This window comes from Cuculus canorus, chromosome 13, assembly GCF_017976375.1.
Source record: "Cuculus canorus isolate bCucCan1 chromosome 13, bCucCan1.pri, whole genome shotgun sequence".
Classification (NCBI taxonomy): domain Eukaryota; kingdom Metazoa; phylum Chordata; class Aves; order Cuculiformes; family Cuculidae; genus Cuculus; species Cuculus canorus.
Genome location: NC_071413.1, coordinates 12,362,170 through 12,388,518, shown reverse-complemented (window position 1 = coordinate 12,388,518; position 26,349 = coordinate 12,362,170). Strand labels below are relative to the sequence as shown.

Genomic DNA, 26,349 nt, shown 5'->3' with positions numbered 1-26,349 from the left:
ATAGTATGAGAAATGGTGACTATTTATTCCAAATTAATCTTTTTCATGTTAAGGCATGTTTTTATAGACTCCTCATAAATCCTCCCTCAAGCTTTTCTTTCCTAATCAAAGGATTCCAATCTATTTATTTTTTCAGAAACCATTCCAAAATGTTGCTTGTCCATATTTTTTTTTTCTATGCTATTACTTAGTACCACGTTTGAGATCGAACACTGCAAAATATTCACCAGTCAGGGGTGCGGTGTATATATGGTGTTTTTTGCATTCCTCGTCTAAGCATTGAATTAATGTCTACTGTCCATACAGACTGTCTCACTTTGCTAAGTGATAATAAATTATTTAGAGTCACACACTGGGTTTCTGGTTTGGGGTATTTTTTTCTCCTTCCTTCCCTCCCACCTATGCAATGGGTATTTTTTTTGCCAACATCTTGTCTCTTCAGCCATTTTATTACCAAGTTGTTCAGAAATTCTTCTCAAAGTCTTGGTCAGTTCAAGTTTTGACTATACTAATTAATGTTCTGCAGGCAATTAAATTGTCACCAGAATACGCGCTCCTCCATTTTTCAAATTCAGTTGTGAATATGTCATAACACAGGTACAGTACAGAGCTCTGTAGGAAGGTACATTCCCTTCATCATGAAAAGTCAATTATTTAGTCATACTTTAGTGACCAACATGTAGGACAGATGAATTCATACGCTGGAGAAGTTTTGCTACTTTCCCTGTCCTTTTTCTGATTTTATTTTTAAGTTTTTTGATGGCCTGGATGCAACATAGCTTATTCAATAAAGCCTGAGAATTCAACAAGGCGTCTCACTGGAATAATTTTGAGAGGAGTATCCAAAGAGTCAACTTTTGCAACGTTATAAAGTTGTAACAACTGAATGTTCAATCGTTATGCAGCTCGAACAAGTATCTTCCAGGTATCTGGCAGTTGATAGGAAGATCTACAAAAACATTCTTCATGATGTTATAATAGGAAGTTTGGGTGGCTTCATAGGAAATAATAGTTATAATTCCAGGTAGTGACATTTTAGAGATTTTAATTCACTTCAATACAAGTTCTTGTTATTAGCAATGTATATATTTACTTTCTTTTCAGAGTTTCTGTAATGTTCTTCCTCTTTTTCTCAGCCTCTCAGGGGTTTTTCCAGGACCACAGAAAGCAGCCGTGGGGCTGACCTAACTGATCTATTTTTGCATAAAGACAACATGTAGGCTACAGGAAGTTAGTGGAGTAAAGTTACCTTTTCCCTGTGGGAACATGCCTAGGAGACTGTGAATGCATCTATACTCCAAATATTACCAACTGTCTGACAGCCCTTTGGGTCAAGAGCAGTCCTTGGTTATTTGTAGCTGTTATAGTATTAAAGTAAAGGAACGTTATACTTGCTTTCCCATCCTACCAGACCTCTTGAGTGGATAGGTCAATGTGAGTTCTTAGGCCAATGGAATTTCAAAACCACAAATCAGTTCAGATTAGCTGTCAAAATATGAGATGGCAGAGAAAAAGTAGTTTATTATATTCCCTAAAGTAGTTTTGTTCATAGAAATAGCTAATCAGACTATCCTTTAATTAGTACTTATATGGAAAAATGAAAAAAGTTGAAGAGGGTGCACTAAAAGCAGTATCTCTTTTTTTTTTATAGCAGCCTTTAGTGAACTAAAGTAGTATGCACTGTTGTTAGAAAATTCAATATTCATTTCACAACAAAAAAACCAAGAGCTGTGAAGTTACTTGCTTGCAGCTCATTCTTCTAGAGATGTATATTTTCCTGATGCATCTGGCATTCACCTATAATGCTCTAAAACACATTGATAGCATGATTATTTTATGTTCCTCTCCTCAGCAAAGAATATACTACTAGTTCTATTGCTATTGCTATTTAAATCCCAATGGAAAAGCTTTACATAGACTATATTCTCGAGACCTTCCAAGTTCTTTTATCTTCTTTAGCAAAAGTTCTGCACTTTCCTTATGTAAAGACATATCTCAAAGAAAGACTTCTACTCTTTTTTTGCTGTTAAAGAGTATTATCTAACCTAGGAAGTTGTTTTGAGGGTGCTGAGGCCCTGGCACAAGTTGCCCAGGGAAGTTGTGGCTGCCCCATCCCTGGAGGTGTCCAAGGCCAGGTTGGATGGGCCTTGGGCAGCCTGAGCCAGTGGGAGGTGTCCCTGCCCATGGCAGGGAAGTAGAAACTGGATGATCTTTAAGATCCCTTCCAATCCAAACCATCATTTCATTCTATGATTCTGTTAAGTGGATGAACTTGCATTTCAGAGCAGAAAGATTCTGTCCTTGAGTGATCCATCAATAGTGAGATGTCTATATTGCACTTCATTTGTGACTCTAAACCTCAGCTGGCAAGTGGGTAACTGGCCATGAGATTCTCAAGCACTTTAGTCCAGGTAACTTTCATGCTTCTGTGGCACATGACACGGAGTGCACATGCTAGTGGCTGACCCAGTGTTTAACAGTGATTCACCACTGGAAATACTCTTTGAAATTCATAAATTCAAGGCAAGCCTGTTTTATGGGGACTGATAATGCTGTATTAGTTGCTTGAAGTTAATGAGGTCCTGTGTTTGAGTACAACCAGATTAAAATGAAAAACGAACCACATTACATTCTGTTTCGACAATTATTATCAGTTGGTTGTAATATAAATATGCAAATTTTTCAGCTTGAACTTTAACATTCTCTGTAGAGACCATTCATCTCTTTAAAGTATTAATTTAAGTTGTAAAAGGATCCATACATCATTGCATGTCATTTTGAAAACAAATATTAATCAATTTTACACTCTGTATTGCCACTGTGCAAGTGTAATGTCCATTATTGTGGAACAAGTCAGTGGCAAGAAATTTACATATTCATTCTTGGCTTAAGAAATCATATGATAATACAAGTACAACACAAGAAATTCAAAAGACTTAAGACCTTATCATCATCTATTCAATGGCAAAAAGCCTGCCTTTGCATTCTCAATGCATTGGTATGCAGATTAGGAATATGTTTCTCATTGCTATCAGTATAACCTTGAAAGCTGGTGACAGCTGAAGTGTAGTCATAAGTTTTCTCTTCTAACAGAAAAATAGAAAGAAAAAAGGCAACAAAATTAGTGTAAAGGATACAGCAATTTCAAGTTTTATGATAAGCTTTTTGATCATGTATCTGACTACTTAGCTAGACTGTACTGTGTGGGTATGTAGCTTGAAAGTGTGTCATCTCTAGATTTAGCTAGAATTGTAATTGCAAGAACATGTTTGTCACTAATCTAAAGTTCACGTTTCTGATATGACAAAGCTAAGCGTGACTTCTATTAGTTAACATTATAGGAAATTCTTGAAGGTGTTTGAATGTTAAATTTTGTGAAGGAAACCAAATTTTGTATCAGCTGTCTCGCAGAGTAAAAAAGACAGAGTTTCCACTTGGAAAGCAAACAGTCCCAGTTAAAGACAGTGTTGAATGCGTTGTCCTACTGAAATAAAAAGGAAGCAGTGCCTACAACCCGGCTGGTTTTCCTCTTTCTTCTGAAGAAATCAGGAAGACTGAAATATGATTTTACCATCAGAATTGGAATAGGCAAAGACAGGGGATAGGGTCAGTTAACCCTTGCTAATCCTTTTCCATCTTAAGCGTATATCGTTACTCAGCAGTGGCCGCCCTTTCTCAAGTTTAAGTCTGGCAATGATGTAGCTGAATCCCAGCTAATGCCAATGAGAATGCTGCTTCCACTTGAGAAAAGCAAGTAGCTATTCTTGTTAGAACTGGAGACATCAAAAATGCCAGTTCTGAGCTCCAAGACAGAATAGAGTAGTGCAGGTATCCCCTTCATAACTACCTCATCTTTGTTAATTATGCAAAACCAAGCTTTTTGACATAATTGACCTTGCAGAGGTTATACATAAGCTCCCTCTAGTGGAATATTAAGCAAGAATTTATAAAAGCACACATCTTTTCTCCAAACGTTTTCTGTCACTCAATGTGAACATGTGAATACTGTAGGCACCGTGATGTTCCCATGTATCTATCTGTTCTAATCTCCATCCCTCTGCTTGAGTCTTGGGAAAGTCAGCAAAACAATGCTCGTCGTAAACCTATAGTTATAGAGTAAGACAACTGCAGCTTTTTTTGGCTGGGTGTGCTGTTCTTCTTCAATCCTCGGCTGGGTCAGTTTGATTGCTGCTTTGGAATACTGATGCTTCTTAATCATCTCCCTTTGTTTTCTGGTTAAGTGAATGGGTGAATAATTTGCTACACATTCTCTATCAATCCAATATATTGTGAAAAGACAGTTGAAACAATACCTACGTTCTTCATTTCATAAATTTGTCATTACAGCATAATCAGATCATTTGCACTTATCCTGCTCTTGCGCAGGCTAATTGTATATTCCTGAAAAAAATGTGCAGTTGGTTACAGTGATCTGTCTCTCTGTTTTCCTGGGTGTTTACTTAGATCAAAACTGCAAAGGAAACATGCAAGACACTTGTGTGCCTTGTTTGCACAGTTCATGCAGGTCAGAGGAAAATCATAAAGACTACGTGTGCAAATAGCCAGATTAAAATGCAACAGTACATCAGATATGTCAACTGGATTTAGGATTATAACAGACGTGTAAGCAATTAGGGTATTTGCTAGTTCAAAATACTCACATGAATGAACCCACATTATCTTCTGAAAAGCATAATAATATGTAATTGCAGTAACAATTCCTCTTCCATTATCTCCTAGACATCAACAGTGTGTACGTCCTATAATATCCTGCTCAATTGATAGCAGGCAAGCTCCTCAGTAGGAGAAATACTCCCAGATGTGGTAATGTCCCAACACTGTGGCTGCTACCTAATATTAAAGAATTACAGTAGAAATGCTTCAATAACAAAGTAGAAGCATTTCAGTTTTTATGTGGCATAGATTGCCACAGACACTGCCAAGTGGCTTTATAGAGTTCTAAATCTTCATTCAATGCCCCTTTACATCATTTGAATGAAGATTTAAACCTCAATAAAACTTTCTGAGTGCTTGTGGCCATCTTTGCTGTATACTAATCAAAGTGGGGTACAAGCAGACGAATGCACTGTAGTACACCTAATGATCAACACTATATCTAGTGACATTTTCCTTTGTAAGATGAGTTGTCTTAAAGGCTCTTTTCATGGATAGTGCAGCAGTACACACTGAAACAGGCATTTATCTCCATTTTTTATGCAACCCTTTAAAAGATTGCATTGGGGGGGGTTGTTTTTCTCGGTTTTCCCCTATGCTGTGTTTATTTGCTCTGTAAATGTTTAGAATTATTTTCTTATAAGGAAGATATTTGTGAAAAATAAAAAAAAGAAATGGATGCTCGTATTTATAGGGAAACTTCCCACAGCCTTATGGTTCCATTCCTTGTTTGCTTATCAGTCTCCAACTGTAATTAAGATATTAAAGTGCAATGGGTTTGGGCGTTGAATTGAAATTTAAATTAAATTCAACTTCTAGTTAAGATATTGGCTGGGAAATTCAACACATGCTAGTGCACAAATGCACATACAAGATATGACTGAGTGGAATTTGAAAGAAACTTTACCGTGAGGAGATGCAGTTGACAGAGTTTACTTTTTGTGTTGAAAGTACAGCCACTCATTCAGGAAACAATCTGAAAAAGAAACAGCCAGTCAGTGAATTGTGGAGAGGATTTAGTGTTTTGATCCTCTTGAAGAGGAAGATGTGGGACCATTGTGTGGGTCTGAGCTTCCAAGAGCTTCCACAAATGCAAAGAAAAGCACAACTTCCCTCTTGAAGATTAGACTTCCACCACAGATGTTTATTTTTCATTATGTTTTTCTTTACGTCAAGTCTTTCTTTTAATGATTAAAATCCATGAAGTTACTCTCTTTAAGCAGTTCCCTGCAACGAGGAATCTGTCTGGGCCCATACAATTCTATGCTAGAACTTTTTGTTGAGAACAGTCTCTGTTATGTGCTTTTCATAGGTACTTTAACAACATCATTCTTCCTATTGCAAACAAACATTGAAAAGCAAGAGCCCTTCACTGGAAGGGCTGCTAAGATCATACTGTGGCAGCTACTTTCTGTGGAACATATATATTTCTGTATAATCCTTAAAAGATATAAAATTAAAAGTATGAGAAGTCTATCTTATTTACAGTAGCTGATGCTGCCAGCAGATTTCAGAAAAGTTTGTCAAAGCAGTAGTAACAGTGTGAAAATTGAGCTCTGTTTTCTTTTTCCTCAGTCTTTAATGGAAATTTTAAAGGAAATCAAATGTTGAAACTAGTCGGTCCCTCTTCTCTTGGCAGTTAGGCTCGTTCTGGTTCTGTGATAGCCAACACCTAACCTGCGAGGGGAATGCATCTGTTATCAATGCACTCAAAAATGGGCTTCTTGCAAGGACCAAATGTAGCTGTTCCACTTCTTGTGAAACATTTCAGTTTTTACTAAATCAAATGGAGATCAACTGATTCTTTGGCATTGTTTTGAGGGTAATCATCTCATTTCCAGTTCTTATGCCAAGAGATGCAAAATTGGATGAGCTCTGTAGGAGAGAGACCCGCCTTAGAGCCCCCGGGTGGGCGTCCTCCTTGAAGAAGAAGGGGCAGTAGTAGCACATCCTTCCCCTTGCTGATTTCTGGCTCAAAGTATTAGCATATTGACCTTATGTCAAGCTGCTTCTTTAAGGATGAATTAAACTATAGTTTTCAGCAAATTAATTGTTGGCCCAGAACATGTGTTTCACTCCAGTGCTGATATTCCTGGATGCTGCAGGAGTCGTTGCCCTTCTAACAGCTACCCAAAGAGCTTGAGTGTTGTCTGCCTGTCAGTCCTGCATATCCGCTGACTGTTAGTCCTGCTTCTCGTGCAGGCAGAGCAGCAGACCAAGACCTAGAGCTTGCCCCAGTAATGAACTAGAAGCCTGGGCTGAAAGTGGAGCAGATTGTGTTCTTTGTATGGTGTAAGAAAGGAATTGCGGTATTCCTTTGTTTGTGTTGGCTCCCGTTGAATCCCAGCAAAAGAATGCACTGCATCATGCACTGAGGTGGTACAGTTTTGAGGAAAATCCTGTTATTTAAATCAAAAGACTAGTGGCAGCAGTTTCACACAGCTAATGAAGAGAATCAAAAAAGTATTAAATATGATGACACATCCACATACGTTCTGTGTTGCAAATTTTTAGTGTGTTGCAACAAATCTCAAAACGAAAGTAATCCCCAAAAATTAATTAAGACAAGCCCACAGACTTCTTTTAGATGCAGGATCTTCAAAATAGACCAAATGAAGGCCATTTCTCCAAAACACCATAGCCTTGTCAAAATCCGTGATGTTATGTCACCTTTTACCAGCGGAAAGCCAGGCCTGCGGGTTCTGTCTAGAGATCTAAAGCTAAAAGATGAGGGTAAAACTCAAGAAAAAAACTTTATTTCCCTTTTGGCTTCAAAATGAGAACCGAGCTTTCCAGAATTTCCAGATGATTGATACCAAGGGATAGGTTAGGTGGGGGTTATTTTAGGAAATAAAATCCCTTCCTTTTTCCTGTATGTCTTTATAAGTAACATATTACCTATATTAAGGTAAAATGAATCTATTTGACAATTACCTAAGGGGATTGGAAAACTGGGGTCTGCATTATAAAGCGAGTGAAGTTATGACAGCTGTGACCCCAGAGGAATCAAGGCTGAATAAAGACTGTCTCCATTGCAGACAAATGATGATAAAGTGATCCTTTTAGCCAACAGTCAATGGAACCTGACAAGGCCAAACCTCCAACTAATGAACAGCCCAACCTTTGCTATCAGGGAGATATACTAAAAGTTTAATCTCAATAAGCATCAAAATACATTTGCCCAAACATTTTTAACAAAATAGTGGAGCATATCATTAAATGGCCACAAAGTTAGATGAGTGAGGAAGAAAATAGGGTTGGGGGTGTATGTGCTTACTGTATCACAGGTGCACAAAATTGCCTTGATAGAACAATATCTTATTTTTCTTCTAAAATTGAATTTCAGATGGTACCTACGTCACACAGACCTAATAATACAGAAAGCAATTGTCTCAATGATTCCTATTAAATCCGTGCATTTCCAGATCCTTATAGAGTAATGTCAGTTACAGAACAATGTCAGGCTGACGGACGCAGCATAGCGTTAAAGAAAAAAAATCATGCACACAATAGGCCAGCTGCACATTAATAAATATGTAATGTTTGATTAAAAATATGGATCGTATTTTTCCCCCCAATTGCTGACTATCCCTAAGGCAGAAGATGTGATCTGGCTTCCACTGATGGGTTTATTTCTTGCTTGCTTTGAAAATACAAACTAAAATGTTTTCCTGTCCCAGCTGTTTCCTATTGTTCGTGTTTATCAGCTCAAAGGGTGAACGGAGGAATAAAAAATACGCTCGCATTTCAAATGTGCCAGTCAGTCAATCTATTGTTAAAAGAAGAAAGCCTAATTGTCTGTGCTGGCAAACTTCTTTTTGGTGAATGTCCAGTTTTTAAGAAAAGCTATTCAGCTGTGCCATTTGTTTAATACATGCATAAAAAAGCACATAAAATCACAAGTTTTCTGTGGGGTGGGATGGGATGGGGGGGTGGGGAAAATCACATCTATAAGTTATAGTCTTGAAACACTCAAGTGATGGCCTCAGTCCGTGGATTACTTTTTTTTTTGATTTTTCATTGGTCTGAATAAGTGGTTAGAAAGAATTTTCATCGAACAAGAGCTAAAGATGTCCTAAAACTGAAATTGTTCTCCTTCTCTAAATTTTACACTTAAGTTTGCACCTGTTAGAAGCAGCACTCCGTTCAAATTACTTCATCAATGCAGTGTATAAAGACTCTTCCAGGTATATTCACAGGAGTTTTGTGTTTTTACTTAAGCTACTACTATACTTCATATCATCCCCAAATCCAGTCCTAAATACCCTCATCGTAACAAAAAATGGGAATCAGGATGGGGAGAGAGCAGGAACTACTATACTCCATAGGGGAATCTTCTATTTGTTTCCAACTCTTGTGATTATCGCACAGCTCTATCCTGTGTTTGACTTGCTCTCCAGCTTGTGCTGGCAGTGCTACCCTTCCAGCTTTCAAACCAAGCTCAGCTAATCAGAACTGACACTCATTTTACACTATGCAAATGAGAAAAAATTTGATCCACAGACTGCTATATTGACCAGGACTGTATTAGTCTATCTTTCTATGGTTAGCACTTTCTTTTCTTTAAAGGCTTTTTATGGAAAGGGCCATCTTTAGTTCCTCAGTTGTACAGCACAGAGAACAAAGCTAAGATATTCTTACAGTCTGAAAAATAAAAAATAATCATCAATGTAACAAATTCACGTCATGCTTTGTTAGGGACTTCCCTGTTTTCTAGGCTTTTCTTCTTTTTGATGGGGAAGAAACAAGTGGCATTATCATCCAGCTATCACCCCCTTGTGACACTAAGATGAGATGTCACTCACGGCAAATTGTACAGATCTTTCTTACATGAGGAGTTCAATAACTCCTCGTGACATCTAAATTACCATTCCTGGGTGTCTGGGTTAACACCTCACAGAAATGAATAAGGCAATAAGGTAATTGACCCAAGTGCTCTGCAGATCAAAGTAGCTGCTTTGGTCACCCTGAGCTCACATTTTCCTGGAAGTTTGAGAGTCAAATACTACCTAAAATTGGGAACTAAGAGTCTAGGGATGACCTATTATTAATATTCTGTAGCTTCACCTTTACATTGTAAATGACTTCTCCATTAAGAACGTAGAAAAAAATTGAATTAAATTCAGTAACTGATGAACTGCATAGAAGGTTTCCGTTAGTAGATGATGAGCTGTTCATCACATCAAATCTACCAGATTTGGGCAGATGTTGCAATTTCTCCACTCCCAACTCCAGAAAAGAAACTGAACTAAAAAACAGCTTATAGTGCTGTGGCTCTGAATTGGAACTTAGGGCCTGCCTAGGATTTCTCTGTGATCATATGGTGTTGTAATGTTAGTAGAATATCTTAAGATCTGTTAAAGTGCCAAGCAATTGCTGTCTTGAAAACACTAACCCATAATCATTCTGAGTTGCAATACCTAGATCTCAACATGTTGCTGACTGGTGATGTTCCAGCAACAGAGATCCAGGACAGAACTCCGCTGTCCCGTGATTTGTGGAGTCATTTTCCTCAATCAGTATAGACATAAAATAAGAACGGATCGAAATGGAGCAGAGCTCTTCATGCATGCTCAGCCCTAGTTCAGAGGTGTAGTAAATTGTCTTACGTAAGTATTAGTCAGCACCGTGTATGTGAATATGACCTCATATAACCATCAGAGACCTCCTGTTTAGTCATCTGAAAGAGCAGATCAACAAGCACAGCAAGTGTTGGAAATTGCTGCTTCTCAAGTGCTATTCCGACACACATACTCCAGCCACAAAAATAAAGTGGTATGCGTAAACCACAATTCATTTAAGAATTTGCTGACCTTCCAAAACAGAGAGGAATTTGTAGAATGATTGCTTAGTAATTGTTACCATTTTTTAAGTAACTGTTAGCTGGTTTTAAGACTTGACTTTTCCAAAACTGATCCACAGGTTACAGTCCAACTCCGACTAGAAGCACTTTAAAGTAAATCTCCACTTGAATAACGGCCACCGTATTTCAGCCAGACACCAATTTTTTTCCAGAAGGGGAAAAAATATCTCTTTCAACTGATCCTTCCCTAGTTTAAAAGAATATTTCTTCACAGTAGTTTTTCTTTTATTTTTTTTTGTAAAAAAAAAAAAGGTAGTTTTCTCTGTATGAAGCATTTCAGTACTCTTTATCCTTCAGGATACAGAATAATTGGGAAGACTTGGTACAATTAGTGATATTGTTGAACTTGTAATTGTCTAGTGTCTTAGTGTCCTAGATGGAAAGTCAATACACTATGATGTCCCCCAAGGCAAACTAATCTAATGTTAAACGTGGTGATGTGAAACTGTTTGAAATGCTTCTTTGAAATCCTTCATATTCTATATGTAATGATTCAAAAGTGAGTACTGGAGGGTGGTTGGATGCTTTTTCTCCTGAGATAAACCTGTCTCTTCCTGGCTATTTTCTGTTTTCACTCTGTCAGACCATGTTGCAAAATTTTCTTCTGTGACTGTGTTTTCTTCAATGGCCCTGAACTTTTCCCAGATTTCTGAAGGACAACACAACATAATGTATTGGTGAACAGACCACATTTAACACACCTTTTAAGAATTACTTTTAGCTTTTTTTTTTTTCCTGTGATACCAACTTCATTCGAAAGTACTGCTCTGTACAGAATAAGGTATTGGTCTGGATGGTTCAGGTATTATTTTATTACCATTAATATTGCTATGCCCTGCATTGAATGTACTGTCGATGACAGTATCCGTGTTATCCATTGTACAACAATTTTAAACAATGGAGATTACACTCTGGAGCAACACTTTGGACTGGACTGTAATGTACTACAATGTACTATTCTGCCCCTGCACTCGGTACTATTGAGGCTGCACCTTGAATCCTGTGTTTAGTTCTGCGTCCCTTCCTCCAAGAAGGATGTTGAGGCTCTGGAGTGTGTCCAGAGAAGAGCAACGAAGCTGGTGAGGGGCTGGAGAACAAGTCTTACGAGGAGCAGCTGAGAGAGCTGGGGTTGTTTAGCCTGGAGAAGAGGAGGCTGAGGGGAGACCTTATTACTCTCTATAACTACCTGAAAGGAGGTTGTGGAGAGGAGGGAGCTGGGCTCTTCTCCCAAGTGACAGGGGACAGGACAAGGGGGTATGGTCAGACTGGATATCAAGAAAAAAATTTTCACAGAAAGGGTCATCAGGCACTGTCAGAGGCTGCGCAGGGAGGTGGTGGAGTCACCATCCCTGGAGGTGTTTAAAAGACAAGTGGACAAGGTGCTCAGGGACATGGTTTAGTGGCAGATAGGAATGGTTGGACTCGATGATCCTGGAGGTCTTTTCCAACCTTGGGGATTCTACGATTCTATAAATAAAACACTGTCACATCTTTTTAAAATTTAAAATATAAGAAGTGCAGTGTATCAGGAGATTTTCAAAAGTAATTAGCACTAACTCAGCTCTCTCTGTAATGAAGAGATTTTTTCCTATGGGTCTGTGTAATTCCTTGTTTGGAAGACAAATTCATAGTCTTATAAAACGCACCAAATGAAGCCCATGTTGTGCTTTATATCATTTTCCTACTGCCATCAGAAAGAACAGGTTTCTTATAGGCTGCGTGAGCCATCTGTTACATAAAAAATGCACTTAGAGTAAAAACCCACTGCCTTTAGGTACTTTCCTTGTAGATGCCAAGCGGTGTTTTGTTTTATGCAATATACTGTAATATCTTGCAGTAGTCAGAACAATTAATTTTCTCAGAAATCATGGACACCTACTCGAAGTGATGACTTTTGACACACCATAGTGGGTGTTATGTATGGTTGGTGTCAAGAGTTGCCTAAATATGCTGATAATGAGCCATACTTTTGAAGAGTCATAATCAATCATTCTTCATTTAGAAAGTCAGATCCATCAGCCTGACATCAAAATGTCATAAACCATTGATCTCACATTGCAGTCAAGGATTCTGGACTGTTATTAATGACATTCAGCTGCACCAGTTACATCGGCCATCCTAGTTATCGTTTTAGTGGTGTCATTTAAAACAGTGAAGTTAGCAGCTAAATCCACTCATCCTTTTCCTAATCCTTATTAATAGTTTCCATTAATTCTAACATAGCTGTTTTAAATCTTCAAACAATCCAACATCCAATATGATCTATCTAAAAAAACCAAAAATACGGCAAAACACCTGTGATTCAGAAAGAGCTGAGCAGATTGGATTGCCTTCTGGGGGTCATTCTACCTCTGCTCTTATAGTTGGTGATGTCAACAGAATCTTTCAAAGAAGTTACTTCCTGCTATCTCACTGCTGCCCATCTGTTATTCCTGTATCTCCCGATGACATGTCACCAGTGGTAGTGACAATTTCTTATCCACTGCTGTCAGAAAAAGAATAGCTTAGGAGCTTGGAAACAAATTTCAAACTAAAAGTTGCTTTGAAGTTTGATCTGCTATTCAGTGAAGCACAGTGTAGAAGAAATAGTAAACATGTCAAGATAAAGGGAGGAAAAAAGGGAGTGAGAATGGTGGAGCATGAGAGAGAGGAGCTGCATTTGCATACGTATCCAGTGCGCCTTTTAGGCACAGATATGCAAAAAATGCGTAGCCCTGCATCCGTGTGGGATTTTAGTCTCTCCTCTAAGATTAGGGACCATACATTGTCTAGTTAAAGTAACTGTTGAACACAGAGTCTAATATTTTGCTTAACGGGATGTTTTCTGCAATAGAGGATTTTACAGTAAAACTGTTCCAATATATCTAAGCAGTTGGGAGTCTTCATTTAATGTGAAAAAGTTTTGCTCTCATTTTTGGCTTAAACTATAAATAACAAGAAAATTATTTAAAGTCACTTTGCAAAAAAAAAATAAAAATAGTGGCATCATAACACTATACAGCAAAGTTTGATTTTTTTTTTCAAACACATGATTTTTAATAAAATCAAACATTCCGGTGGAAGTTTTCATGTTTGATGAGCAGAGTTTTCCTAATAGGAAAACATCCAATTAAAAAAAAATTACCTGGTCTAATGTTCACAAATTAACTGGCATAGGCAAACAATAGTTTGCCAAGTCCTACGAGCCCACTCTTGCCAGGCAGCTCCCTGCAAGACTCTCCCTCGCAGCAACAAGTTTGCAGAATCAGGCCCTTTGTTTGGATCAATGCTCGTCCCTTCAGGCAGAGCTAATTGGCTAATTCAGTTGCACTGGCTATTTAATTAATAAGGAAGCCCAAAATTCCACATGAGATGAAAGGATGAAGAGCCCAGGAATGACCCTTGATAATAATAAAAGATAATTACAACCAAGAATTGCATTATTCAGACTTTGGTTTTGACATGATAAGCACTGCCATATGCCACGCAAGCTGTGATATGCACCGGAGTGATAGTAGGTATAACAAAAGATCTTAGGTATAACTGCCTCGTGTATTTCAATGAGAATGTGACTTTTCAGGTGAAGAACTAAACACTATATATAAAACCAGAAAAAAAAGAGTCTTTGCAGCAGCAATAATGGGAAAGCAGTTCTGCCAATTTGTTGCCTGTGTTCAGGGAGAGCAGTAACACTTGTAAGATCGCAGATTCATTTTTCTGCCAGGGGTGTGAATTACCAGATCTGGCTCCAGAAAAAGCCCAGTTTAGCAATTCAGTTCCTGACTGAGGGCATCTGGGTGCTGCAAGGAAAAAAGACCTGCAAAATTAATGTTTACAAGCAAAAACTGATGCTTTATGAAAAATGCCAGGTTATTTTTCGGAAACAAGCAAGAAACTACCGGGAAGGGGATAGAGAGCCACACTGCTATTAAAAGCAAATTCCCAACATATAAACCAGAAATTTCTGCAAAAATGAAAAAACTCCGCAGAAATGTTTGGCTTATTTAATTTTCACAAAGCAAAGAAGCGTGTGCACTGAAGCAATATGTAGGGGTTACCCGAAAGACGCTGGTCATGAAAGAAAATAACAAGACCTGGGATACAGATTTCCTTACAAATCTTTAAATTGTGTACTAGTTCTGAAAGGCAACCAAGCTAGAACTAGAATTAGGAAATGAATATCTGGGCTTAATTTTTGTCTCTGCTTCCATTCCTCTTGAACCTTGGGCAAGACGCCTGTGGCAGTGGGTCTAGTTCTTTCTGCCGTGCTTTGGTTTACCTCTTCAGACTGCACTTTCCGAAGGTAGTGGCTATCTCTTCATCTGGGTATAGCACAGGAAGTTCCCAATCTCATCAGGATTTCTTAGACAAAATTAAAAGTTCTGTAAAATCTTCCTCAATTCCTAAAAACTTCCTGAGTTTTATTGCTCGTTAAAAGTCTGAATCTCAGAAGCCAATGTGTTTGATTTGTAGTGAATGTAACCCTTCAGTAAGATCACAGCTGTAATGTTACAGAACCAGTCATGTAAAGAATAGTCCCTGCAAGAAAACCTGCCTTCTCTTTTTCCTCTTAACCTCAATAGAGCAGTTCTTTTGTTAATTACAGTTACTGCACAATGTGATATTGAAGTGCTCTGTTCTCAAACATATTCTTATTTATTTTAGTCCTTTTTTTCCCAGGTAATGAAATGTCAGAACCCTACTTTTTCTGGTTTTGTAGTATGTTGATCAAAGTGACCTTTGCTTTGCGGCAGACACAAATCAATATAGCGCTCTGCAGTATTTGACAGATAAAGGTGCAACATATAATAAATGGCAATCACTGACGAGGAGAGCAAGAAAATACCTGCCAACTTCAGTTCATACCAGCAATTTTCAGACAATGCCACATGTTATGTTCAAAGTAAAATTCATTTGTCCATCTAATAACAGAGATGGGGGATATTAAAGGACTCAGTTTTGTTAAAGAAATGTTTCATCTCACAGTAATAATTCAGAGTCCAGTCAGGCTCTACAGTGGTTGGTTGCAAGTAAAGTTATTACATTTTGAAGACAGGTTAGAAGAGCAATTTTCCTTGCTATAAAGAAAAGCAGATGCGGGGGAGGGAGTTGGGTGGGTGAGAGGGAGGGAAGTGTGTGAGAGGACTTTTACCTAAGAAATGAAATAGTAATTATATACATACATACAAACAGTGTCTTATTCTCTCCCACAATTGCACAGACATAGACACAAATTGTCTTACTATCATAAAGCGGCCCTCTGGTATATTGTTTCACAACTGATTGTTTTCTCAAATTCTTCCAAACCTGCTGATAAGTTATATATAATTATAACCCATTCCTATTTAAATGTTTAATTGTAAATAGTATCTGCAAAGTATCTAAGAGGGATTTGAAGTCAAGTTACAGCTTCAGCCCACTCTAAATGAAGTCTCTGTGTGTTAAGGTGAAGTTCTCTTTTACTGTGGCTTGCCGTAGTAACACAAATAGCTTAATGCCAGAGTCTAGACGAAACAGAAAGCAAAGGTGGATTTTTCCGGCTGTGGTGAGCTGTGCTCAACCATATCAGAAGTGGTGGCTGAGCAGCTGCTTTTCACAGTGTGAACATAGGCAGGCTCATACCAAAGCACGAGGGAAGCTGAACTGTGTGAACCGAAGCATTTCACACCATGGGAGAGTGAGTGTGGGATGGGGGATTGTTGCTTATAGCCCCTGTGAAAGGAGCAGTACCTTGTCCGTGGGGTGGAATTCTGGGTGCTTCATATGAAGGGTCTGATCCTTCCTGATGACCTCTAGTTATGTTTCTTATTTCTTACTTCCTAAGACCTAAGTGTCTATCCACTGACCAATGGGAAAAAAATTGCTGGCAGGACCTTTTAGTGAATCCGCTCTGCCTTGTTTGGCCACCTAGAAAGCAGCTATATTTTTGTTTTCATAGAAGGCTCTTTTTATACTATGACATAAAAGCATCCGTTGTTCATAATATACATACGCTTACAACTTGCATTTGAGTATTTATTTTCACAACTGCATTTTACAAAGCTTTTGATACAGTTCAGGTAAAAAAAGGTCAATTTGCAATGTATTTGTGGCTGTTACGAGCCAAGTGATGTGGTTCATGTATCTAATTCACGAAGCCAACACTTTGGTTCCAAATTTCAATCATGTACGTGCAAGTGCAGTGTGTACCTATTAATGTACTGTACCTTCCCTGTGCAAAATCTAAGCTTGCAGAGGCTATATTATCTTTTGATTATGCTTCATTATGACCGTTCATTAGTACAGTTCAGGGCTAATGGTCAAATTCAGCATTGAAGCTTATGGCTGAGATAGAAAAGACAGCTGATGCTCCAAAAGCAGGATAGCTTCCAGTAAGAGGATGATTCACCCATTGCAAACACAGTGCTGACCAGAACGCGTCAACTTGTATCAGTGTACAAACTGGAAAGTTCAGTTCTAAAGAATGAGTAAATTACCCCCCCGGAATGGTAGGGATCTTTTTTTAACTGCTCCAGATTCTTTTTAATTTAGTGAACTTTTCATCACTTATCCTGCTCTTTTTCACTAAAAATATGTTATTACACTCGGTCTTATTCTTCTGTGATCTGTTCAACATAAGACAATTCAAACTGCACATTTAATACTATACAAATGAGATTTATCTGTCTCTGGTTACTAATGTGCCATTTTTCTACTACTTTCTCACCCTTTGTTTATGAAAATGTATTTTACCTTCGCTCTTCTTTTGACAAAATATTGAACAGAGAACAGATGTTTTGTGTCATTTGTCTGCAATAATGCCAGACATTTCCTAAGCTGCTGAATGCATGATTAACCTTAAACTGATCCTACTTCTGTGTATCATTTTTCCTATGTCCGGTTGTATTAAACTGCACCCATCAATACCTGTGAAATATCGTGTAGCCAACTTCATGTTAATCCATTCTGAATTTCTCACACTCTGAGGCTTGTGCAAAATAATTATTTTGCTACTCAATATACACACTGCAAAAATCACTTTACAGTGGTCTTTGAGGAAGTATTTATTAACAGTTTCTGACCTCACCAGCCTGGGAGTTGTTGTTATACAGTTCAGCAAAACTTTTTCCACTTAGAACAGTCTTGTTATTTGAAATGACCTAATAGAGAGGCGATTGCATGCGAAGTTATCGAAGTCTGGCACGTTGTCAGGTTGGCAATTCTGAAAACAAGACATTCATTCCCCCTAAAGTTGTATGTAGTTGTTCTCTTTCTGTAAAGCGCAAGTTTGGGGGAGGAGAGAGTCTCTAAACATCATAACCTTGCTGAGGCGATTGTCACCCCAACTGGCAAATGCTGAACTGTGAGCAACAGATTTATTACCTGACATAATTAATTGCCTAGATAGTGACATTTCCCATATTATAGACAATCGTGAATTATGAGCCCAGCTGCTAGCCTTCTCATTCACTGAAATCGGTTGATAAATATGTTTATTTGAGGTCAGCTTGGCCTCATCCATTAGAAATATTGTTTTTCTAAACATTACATTGATTTAATTTAACTCTAATCAATTTAAAATGGTTCTGACAATTAACAAAAGCTTCAAATATGACCTTAAAGTAATAGGATTCATTAGGTATGTTTAGGATTAAACTTATCCTAATAGGGCTATTTTTCTTCTGAGGGCATATAGCAGGCCGACTGGTGGTCAGTCAAAATTGAATCAATTATTATAAATTATACAGTTTGGGTTGATTATGTCATGCCTGCTAATTTGTATAAATAAAGACCTCAAACAATAGAAGCCATTTATTAATAACTATCTGTATGCCAACCTGTATCACGCTTTATGTTACAGCTGCGGGATCATCTGTTACCCATGAAGTATTATATTCTCTACTGCTAGGCATATATGCTAATTAAACCCATAATTAATTGTAACAGTTATAGTTAAAGTCAAAATGCTGACAGCCTTTTTGGCCTGTTATTCATGGTAATCAAGTGATTCAAAAGGCAACGTAATCAACAATTCCTGCACTAGCCAGGAGATCATAATACAACGGCAGCACCAGTGACAGCTGGCACCCACAGGTCTTTGGATACAATAGGAAATACAAACCTCTAGAACTGAAATGCTTCAGTATGAACGGTCCCTATTGTTTTTCTGAGACAAAATACAAGCGTAAGTCGTATTTAAGAACTGAATCCCTAATGCAATGGTTAACAGAAACGCACAAGAGTAACAGAGCCGTGCTTCAGCCAGCGAGCCCTGCTTCCCGGGGCAGCGGCAGCAACGAGGGTTCGGTACCACTGTTCAGTGTCTTCTGGCTGTAACCCCTCACCAACCCCTTCTCCAGCCACAGCAGGGCTGTCTCAGGTTAGGGAGATCCCTTCTGCAGAGGGATTTTGAATATCAGGAATAGATTTTATTTGCTTTCTTCTCATTGAACGTGCTTCTGCTGAACAATGGACTGTGCCCAAAAGGCACATGACCTCACCTGCAGAAGGAGCGGAAAATTAGACAGTGCAAGGGACATCACATTTCCTATATACATATGAGTGTATATCAGCCTTTTAACCTGTGGAAAATTCCTTTTATTTTATTCTCAGACACACAGGGGTGTTCCCAAAGCAGCTCTGTGAGAGGAAAGAGAAGAATCTGACTATTGTCTCAAATATTTTTCCAAGACTTGCTCTGACGCAAGTGTCCTGTGTGGACACAAATTAACGTGTCTCCCGAGTGTCCTGAGCTCTTCAGCAGGCCACCGGCAGTGGGAGAGGAGTAGAGGCAAAACTTGTGACCACTTTTAGCAATCACACCTTGCAGCCCAGATGAGGCGCAATGCCAGATGAGCCATCTAAACCTGTTGCATCCATCAGGTAAATGTCTCTGCCTGCTATCCTCTTGAATATAAAGACAATATAGTTATCCATCACTGCACGTGGCCTCAGATCTCAATCTCTTTGTGAGTTGTTCCCTCTGTGGTTAGGCGTGCTCATGGCCTATAGCACCACTGAGCCAGCAAGTTTACACACAGACAGCTTCAGATGAGCTGCTCTGGTTAGCCATAGTTTCATTAAGTTTTACATTGTCAGTTAGATGCCCATCCAATCCCAGAACACAAAAATGTATGGGCGTGACAGAGAAATATTTATTGTTAGGGCTTATATACAATGTGTACCCTTAGTGACACGCTCTTAAGGAAAATATATCGTACTAGTCACTTCTAATGCTTAAAATAAAATAAAATAATAATCAAATTTTAGCTCCAGTTTCCCCCTGATTATTGAGCTGAACTTAATGACTGGCTGAAAAGTATTTGTCAACACAACAGCTGGAGAGCAACACTTTCTTGTAGCTTTATGTCACAGCATATGCCAGCCACTCAGAACATGTGATAATTCAACTGGAGCTGGTACTACAATAGCAGATGGGTTGAAGCATTGTTATTCTCACTCTAGCTCCCAGCCCTTGAGGGATCACTAAATAAAATCAAAGCAGATGGACCATTACAAGCTCATTTGTGTTCACTACAAGCACCTCAACCTCCAGTTGTGATATACTGCACCTTTGTATAAAATGACACGTATGGTAACATGACCTAATGAAAATAGCATCAGACTTGGCAAGTGAGGAATGAGGCTGGGAAATACGCACAGATCTATTTATCACTGAGTTCTTACCTTGCAGAAACGGTTCATTTTTTTCTCCGCCTCTCTCCATGTTTATCATTGTATTTCTCTTCATGTTTATCATTTAATTTCCCCACCCTTGTCATAAGAACTAAAAGAGCTGGTTGTGGCTCTAGAAGGTCTAGCAGGTTTCCCAGCCTCTGCAAAGACAGGATGAATGCTACTTACCACAGTGCAAAACTCCTGTTATTCACTCATTTCTACACACTGTCGATAAATATCTTAATCCAGGTGTCTCACAAATGGTGAGGCTTTGACCACCCACTGATACTAATACCTGTGGGGATCAAGATTTCTGTGTACATTCTCAGCTTGCTCTTACAACGAGGTCTTTCACAACTCAGCAGTTGTAACCTTATGGGGGATTTGACTTAGTGCATAAAATCAGTTGCTCCACTAAGATTAAAAATTTTTGTCCGTGAGGTGAGAGTCAGCATCCCTCACCAAATTGTGGGTGTCACAGAGTGTGCGAGTAATTGCTTCTAAAGGATGAAATATATTAACACCGTCAGTCTTCCAGAGCGGAATCCTTTTGGGCCTTCTTGCAAAGCTAGAGTTAGTGCTGAGAAATTCTTCGTGCCATTCTCAGCAACTTAACATGAATTTGGAGGCACGTCTAACGCTTGCTTAGAAAGTGTTTCATTCATTTAACGTCTTCTGAGCACCTTATACGGCAATGAAGCAACGATGTCACCTGTAGGCTTTTGTCCCGCAGCCCCTCACCGTGGCCATTGTGCTCTGGGGAGCAATGGCAAGATGAAGTAGGGCAGGAAAGATCTTATTCCATTTTATGACCATTTTGCCCTCTCTACAACCACGTGCATGTAGTTAATGACAATTCCCAAACTAAATTCCTCTCAAAGATGAGCTCTTTATATCTAAATGTATCTTTTTTTTCTGCCTGGTTTTAAACAGTTTCTTGCACTACTGCAGAGCCAGCTGCATTTTGTGCTAAAAAACATATTTATGCCAACTTATTAAAGATTCTGGGTTTTCGTTTTTTTCCTGTGTAAGCAGGAATAGTGGAAGTAGTTAGTCAAGTGTTAGGGGAGAGTTAAACGCTTTTGATTTTATCTGCATGGAAGATCCCATAGAAAACTATGTATCTTTAGCAAAAGTTGTGTAGGTCAACTGACCGCCATCGGTCCCCTTCATGCAGGCTGCTGCTGGGTTTTAAAGACAGGTGCAGCAATGGGAAGCCAAAGAAATTGCTTCATTAGGGTTGATAAATACGGTTGAACTTCTGTGACTGTAGTATGTGAGTTGAAGAAAAACTTGTCCGGCTTCCTATGTGATCCAGCCTCCCGCTGAGTGTCTGGTTTGTATACAAACTGTGAATGGTTCAGCTAACGTTTCCCACCTTAGCCAGAAGCTGCAGGGCAGCCGGACAGCCTCAAGGACAGGGCTTCAGGCAGCCTGCAGCGTACAGTCATGGCCACACTCGTGGCTGGGTTGTTTGTTCTTCCTGAGCACTTTGTGCTAAGCGTAGCGACTCATCCTCAGCTGTGAATCTGTGTAACTCCATCAGAAGCATGTGCAGCTCAGGTCAAACGTCAGCGCTGTGTCTTATCTGCTGGCCAGCTTTCCTATCAGCTAAACTAATTTGCTAAGATAATTCTGTTTCCTGCCATCTATTACAATAAATCAACTACTGTAGCTTCATTGAAGTCTCTGCTAACTAATGAGCTGCCCTTGAAATTCTCAGACTGTATGCAAGGGGGGCAGAGGGGGGAAGAAAACCCTTATTCTTCTCAGTATAAGAAAGTTTTAGATAAACAAGTTGATGTTCTGCGCAATGCTGCATCTCCGCAGCCCCGTGTTAATGGATCATTCTTGCCAGAGTCAGCTCAGACTGGGGCAAAACTGGTAAACGCATCAATCATTCTTTTAAAAACAAATTTTCTGAATAATGTGATCTCAGGTGGTGAAGCAAATGTGTGGGTAAATGGAAATGCGGAGAGGTGAGATAGAGAGAGCCACACTTTCAGGAAAGAGTGGGAATAAAATGATCAAGGGATCCACTGTTGTAGCTATTGAAGAAAGAAAGCATGTTCCTAAGAAACGGTGACTCTCTACCACTTAATTTTGAATAGCAAAAAAATATTGAAGATAGACAGGAATTGAAGAAATGTGAAGCATCCTGGAGCATGCTTACCACGGCAGGAAGAATTCAGGGCAAAAAGCTATAAAGATCATTCTGCTTTTTCCTTATGGCAATATCAAACTGCTGAGAGCAACAGTAATATTATAATTTATAGCCATGTTTAAGATCAGAAGATACACTAGTTTATACCCTGCTTGTATTAGTTTGTGCAGATTTGATATTTAATAATGGTGAATATTTTTTTTTAAGGCATTTGATTTCTTATGGAATTTCAGCATTTTATTTTGGCTTTTCCTGCAGAACAGCGCTGGTTTTGTAATAGCTCTGTTGGGATAAAACTCAGTTGTGTTGCACCAGTTAGGTTACTGGAGGAAGCCAACACCTCAGCAACCTGATTGGGTTCATCCAGACACTCATTTGGTAGAAGGATGTTTAAAAGTAATTGCATATCCCCTCCCTATCTTTAAATATTCAGAGGAAAAGTCACAGAAGAACTGATAATGTGACAATAATAATGAGGCCAAAGAACAGCATTACAGTGTGAACTCATATATCCCTTGGTTTCATTTACATGTTTAGCAGCTGCTTGTTTCTCGATCATAGAAAGATCATTACCTGACTTGTAAGAAGAGAGGGGGAAGTCTGTTCACCTTTGGGCAACTAGCTCTGCATTTATTAATAGTTGTTGCCCATCTCATTATACATTTAATTGCTGCATTATAATTTATTTATTCATTGATGTATTGTAATAGATGAGTAGAAACAAAATTACCTTTGCAAATTACTTTGATAGGTGGGAAATTTGCATGGCTGAAAAAAAAGAAAACATGCAGTGTGGAACGTGAGATGCTACCTAGTGAACAGCATCTTAATGTGTGAGCACTAGCATACGCAAACCGGTCTCATTAGGAAGTGAAGGTGAATCCAGACAATTTATAGACTGCTTAGAAATAAATTAGTACGTAACATATATGCAACTATCCTTACATTCCCAGGTGTCTCTTCTCTTCATGGAGCAGGGAAATGGTGGAAAATGAAGGATAAATAGGACGGGAAGAGAAAAATTCTTCGAAAATTAGAAACTTAAAGGTGAGAAGCTTGCAAAGATAGGACTGCCTTTCTGGTAGTGTGGGTGTCAAACTTAGAAAAGCTGTATTTCTGTAGCTCTTGCCTTCAGGAGGTACCGGTTGTCACTGCCTTGCAGACAGAGCCCAGGCCAAGGGGGATGCCCGGCTGCTCGCTGCGCTCTGCTGTGACAGTGCTGTTTCACAGAGCCGGGCTGAGCACAGAGTGGCAAAATTCAGGACGACTTATGGCCACATTCCAGAATGATCTCCGTTTTCATTTATTAATGTTTATTTGTCACCTTCCCTGGAGGTGTTTAAGGAAAGGGGGAATGAAGTGCTTAGGGGCATGGTCTAGGGAGTGTTAGGAATGGTTGGACTCGATGATCCAGTGGGTCCTTTCCAACCTGGTGATTCTATGATTCTATAGAGAATAGTTGGACCCCGCAAATCCCTCAAAATTTTTCTTCAATGAATTGATAAAATTTATAAAATTGATTGATAAATAACAATGTCCACTCTCAGATTTCTGTCCACACTGTCCTGTCAGCTGCCAAACTTGACCATTAGGCCACAAGATGCAGTGTTTTGAAGTCGGGGTGCTTCTTATCCTTTCTGTAAATGTTTTTATTGCACTACTAGCTCAGTTATAAGATGCATCAAATGCACATGTCCCTGCTCACGAGTACCCGGAGTGCTGGCTGTGGCTGACACGGGAGCAGCAACCAGCACCCTTTCCGATCATAAGCTTACGTGATTCAGAGCTATAGGTCTTCCCTCATTGCTTCCACAGCCATAGGTCTTCCTGCACATGGCCACCCCAGCACCTCAGGGCATTCCCTCCCACAGCCAGGTTGTGCTGTGACCCAGTAATCAGCTCTTTTTTCCCTTTTTTCCCCCCAACTCTCCCTTTCTATAGTTGCTCGCACCTCACTATGTGGCACCTCACCTGGGAGCCGGCAGCGTTCACCTCAGAGCTGTGGGATGGGGGTGTCAGCAGCTGCAGGACCTTTGTGCTCCTTGGCGTGACAGCCCTCAACAGGTAACGATGAGGGGAGCGGGGGCTTCGTAGGGGCAACCACACTGCCTGGGGCAGCCTCGGGACCTGAGCACACTGCAGCTCTGTCCCACTGCACATCAGCCTGAAGAACAACGCCAGTGGCCGGAGGATGCTCTCTGCCCCAAGCATCAGTGGTGCTACAGCAGAAAAACGCGTGCCCTGCCCACCCTTTGCCTTCTGCCCCAAACCACTGAATTTCTTCACCAGCTCCCAGGCGAGCTTCAGCCAGAGCTCGTTTTCCAAGCTGGCCTGGAATGGATCTCTGAGAAAAAGCCTAGAGAAAGAAAAAGGCAGGGCTAAGAGCAGCTCAGCCCCTGCACTGGTGTACCGTGGAGCTGGCCCTGCGCCTCAGGAAATTACTCAATATCAAGCACACAGACTGTGCTTGATTTTTTTTTTATCAATAATATTTTGTTAAGTTTGTATAAGTTTTGTTAAGTTTGTATAAGTTTTTGGTTTGAGAAATTATTACTGCATTCAAGTTGTTTACACATTTCATTAGCTTTTGCTATGCTCTGCAGTTGGATGGACATTGGGCAGCCTGATCTAGTTGGATGGCAAGGGGTCAGAGCTAGATGATCCTTAAGATCCCTTCCAATTCAAACTATCCTATGAAAAGCTCCAGGATCTCAGAGGAATTTTCATCTCCCCGTAGTAGCTGCTTCAGTCACTCCAAGAGCAGTTTTACATCATCGGAGCATCACACTGTGCAGCCGAGATTGGAGCCATGGGCAGTTTTGGTGCCATCAGGACCAAACAGTTAAAGTGGATAATCTTAGAGGTCTTTTCCAAGCTTAATGCTTCTCTGACCTGAGGCCACCGTGCCCAGGCGCACCTCTGCCACGCAATCAGTCCAGCTCCTGGGCAGGTTCCACACGCGTGTGGGCTGTCCATGGGCCTCACCACACGGGGAACCGCGCACGGGGTCGGAAATAGATAAACCTGTGAAAGTTTTGTATGTACCTAATTCCGTTAACCCAAAAGTAGTTTTAAAAGCAGCGCTATAAAAATGGGGTTGCGATATAGACACATACGAACGTAAATCTTCATTTTTACAAGCCAAGGGCTAGGAATAGACAAGTTTCCAGCTGGTACAGGCAGTGCCCTCTTGTGACTGAATACTCGAAATACAGGAGAACGCTGGCTCTGCTGGAGAAACATTGGCATTATTGCAATAAAAAAGTTGAGCACTTTTCCCACACGGAGTCTGAGGAGGGCTCAGCTTTAGCTTTTAAAAAAGGCAAATACTCATCTTATTGTAAATGGAAAAACTCCATTTAAAAATTAAAAAAAAAAAAAACCAAGAAACAACCCCCCCAAAACTTTTACACTGCAGCTGTACGTATTAAATTATGTCCTGAAAATGTCTCTTGCCAGAATTTTTACAAGTATTTAAGTATTTGCAATAAGATAAAGAATTTAAAAATACTTGAATTGACAGGATTCCTTTTACAGGTAGAATATATTGGTTAGTGGTGGCTGGTGGTGGCTGGTTTATGTTTTTGTAGTTGTTACAGTGCTCAGGAAATTAAAAAAAAAACAAAAAAAACACACAAAAAAAAACCCAAAACTAGAAACACCGTCTAGCAGTATTTTTCTAGACAGAGAATGCGTGGAAACTTGGTGTGCTGACCTTCTAACCAACAGCTACAGCAGCAGGGCTGAAGCTATGTCCTGAGCCCAGAAGGAGTCAATCATCGAAGGCCAGTGAGGAAGTGTCCTAAGCATCTAAAATCAGATTAATTTTTTCCCCACAGGCAAACTACAGTTACCTATAGCAGTTTTTCATTGGTTTTCCATCATAGTATCAGGTATTAATTGGTAAAATACAAGCAGTGCACTTAGATGTGATTTGATACATTACAGCAATTCCTACATTTCCTAGAAATATTGAAATTGAGAGACTATCAAAAAGATATAAAAAGAAATC

The 26,349-nt window shown here is 39.5% G+C and overlaps 1 long non-coding RNA gene across 2 annotated transcripts in view; it reads left to right on the top strand.

Annotated features, from left to right (window-relative positions):
* Positions 1-24,751, top strand: part of LOC128853540 (uncharacterized) — a 171,866-nt gene extending 147,115 nt beyond the window's left edge. For both annotated transcript variants that reach the window (XR_008452139.1, XR_008452140.1), the window contains 2 exons: positions 23,291-23,384; positions 24,279-24,751. This is a non-coding gene — a long non-coding RNA (uncharacterized LOC128853540). The remainder of the gene's footprint in view (positions 1-23,290; positions 23,385-24,278) is intronic.
* The last annotated feature ends 1,598 nt before the right edge of the window (positions 24,752-26,349 follow it).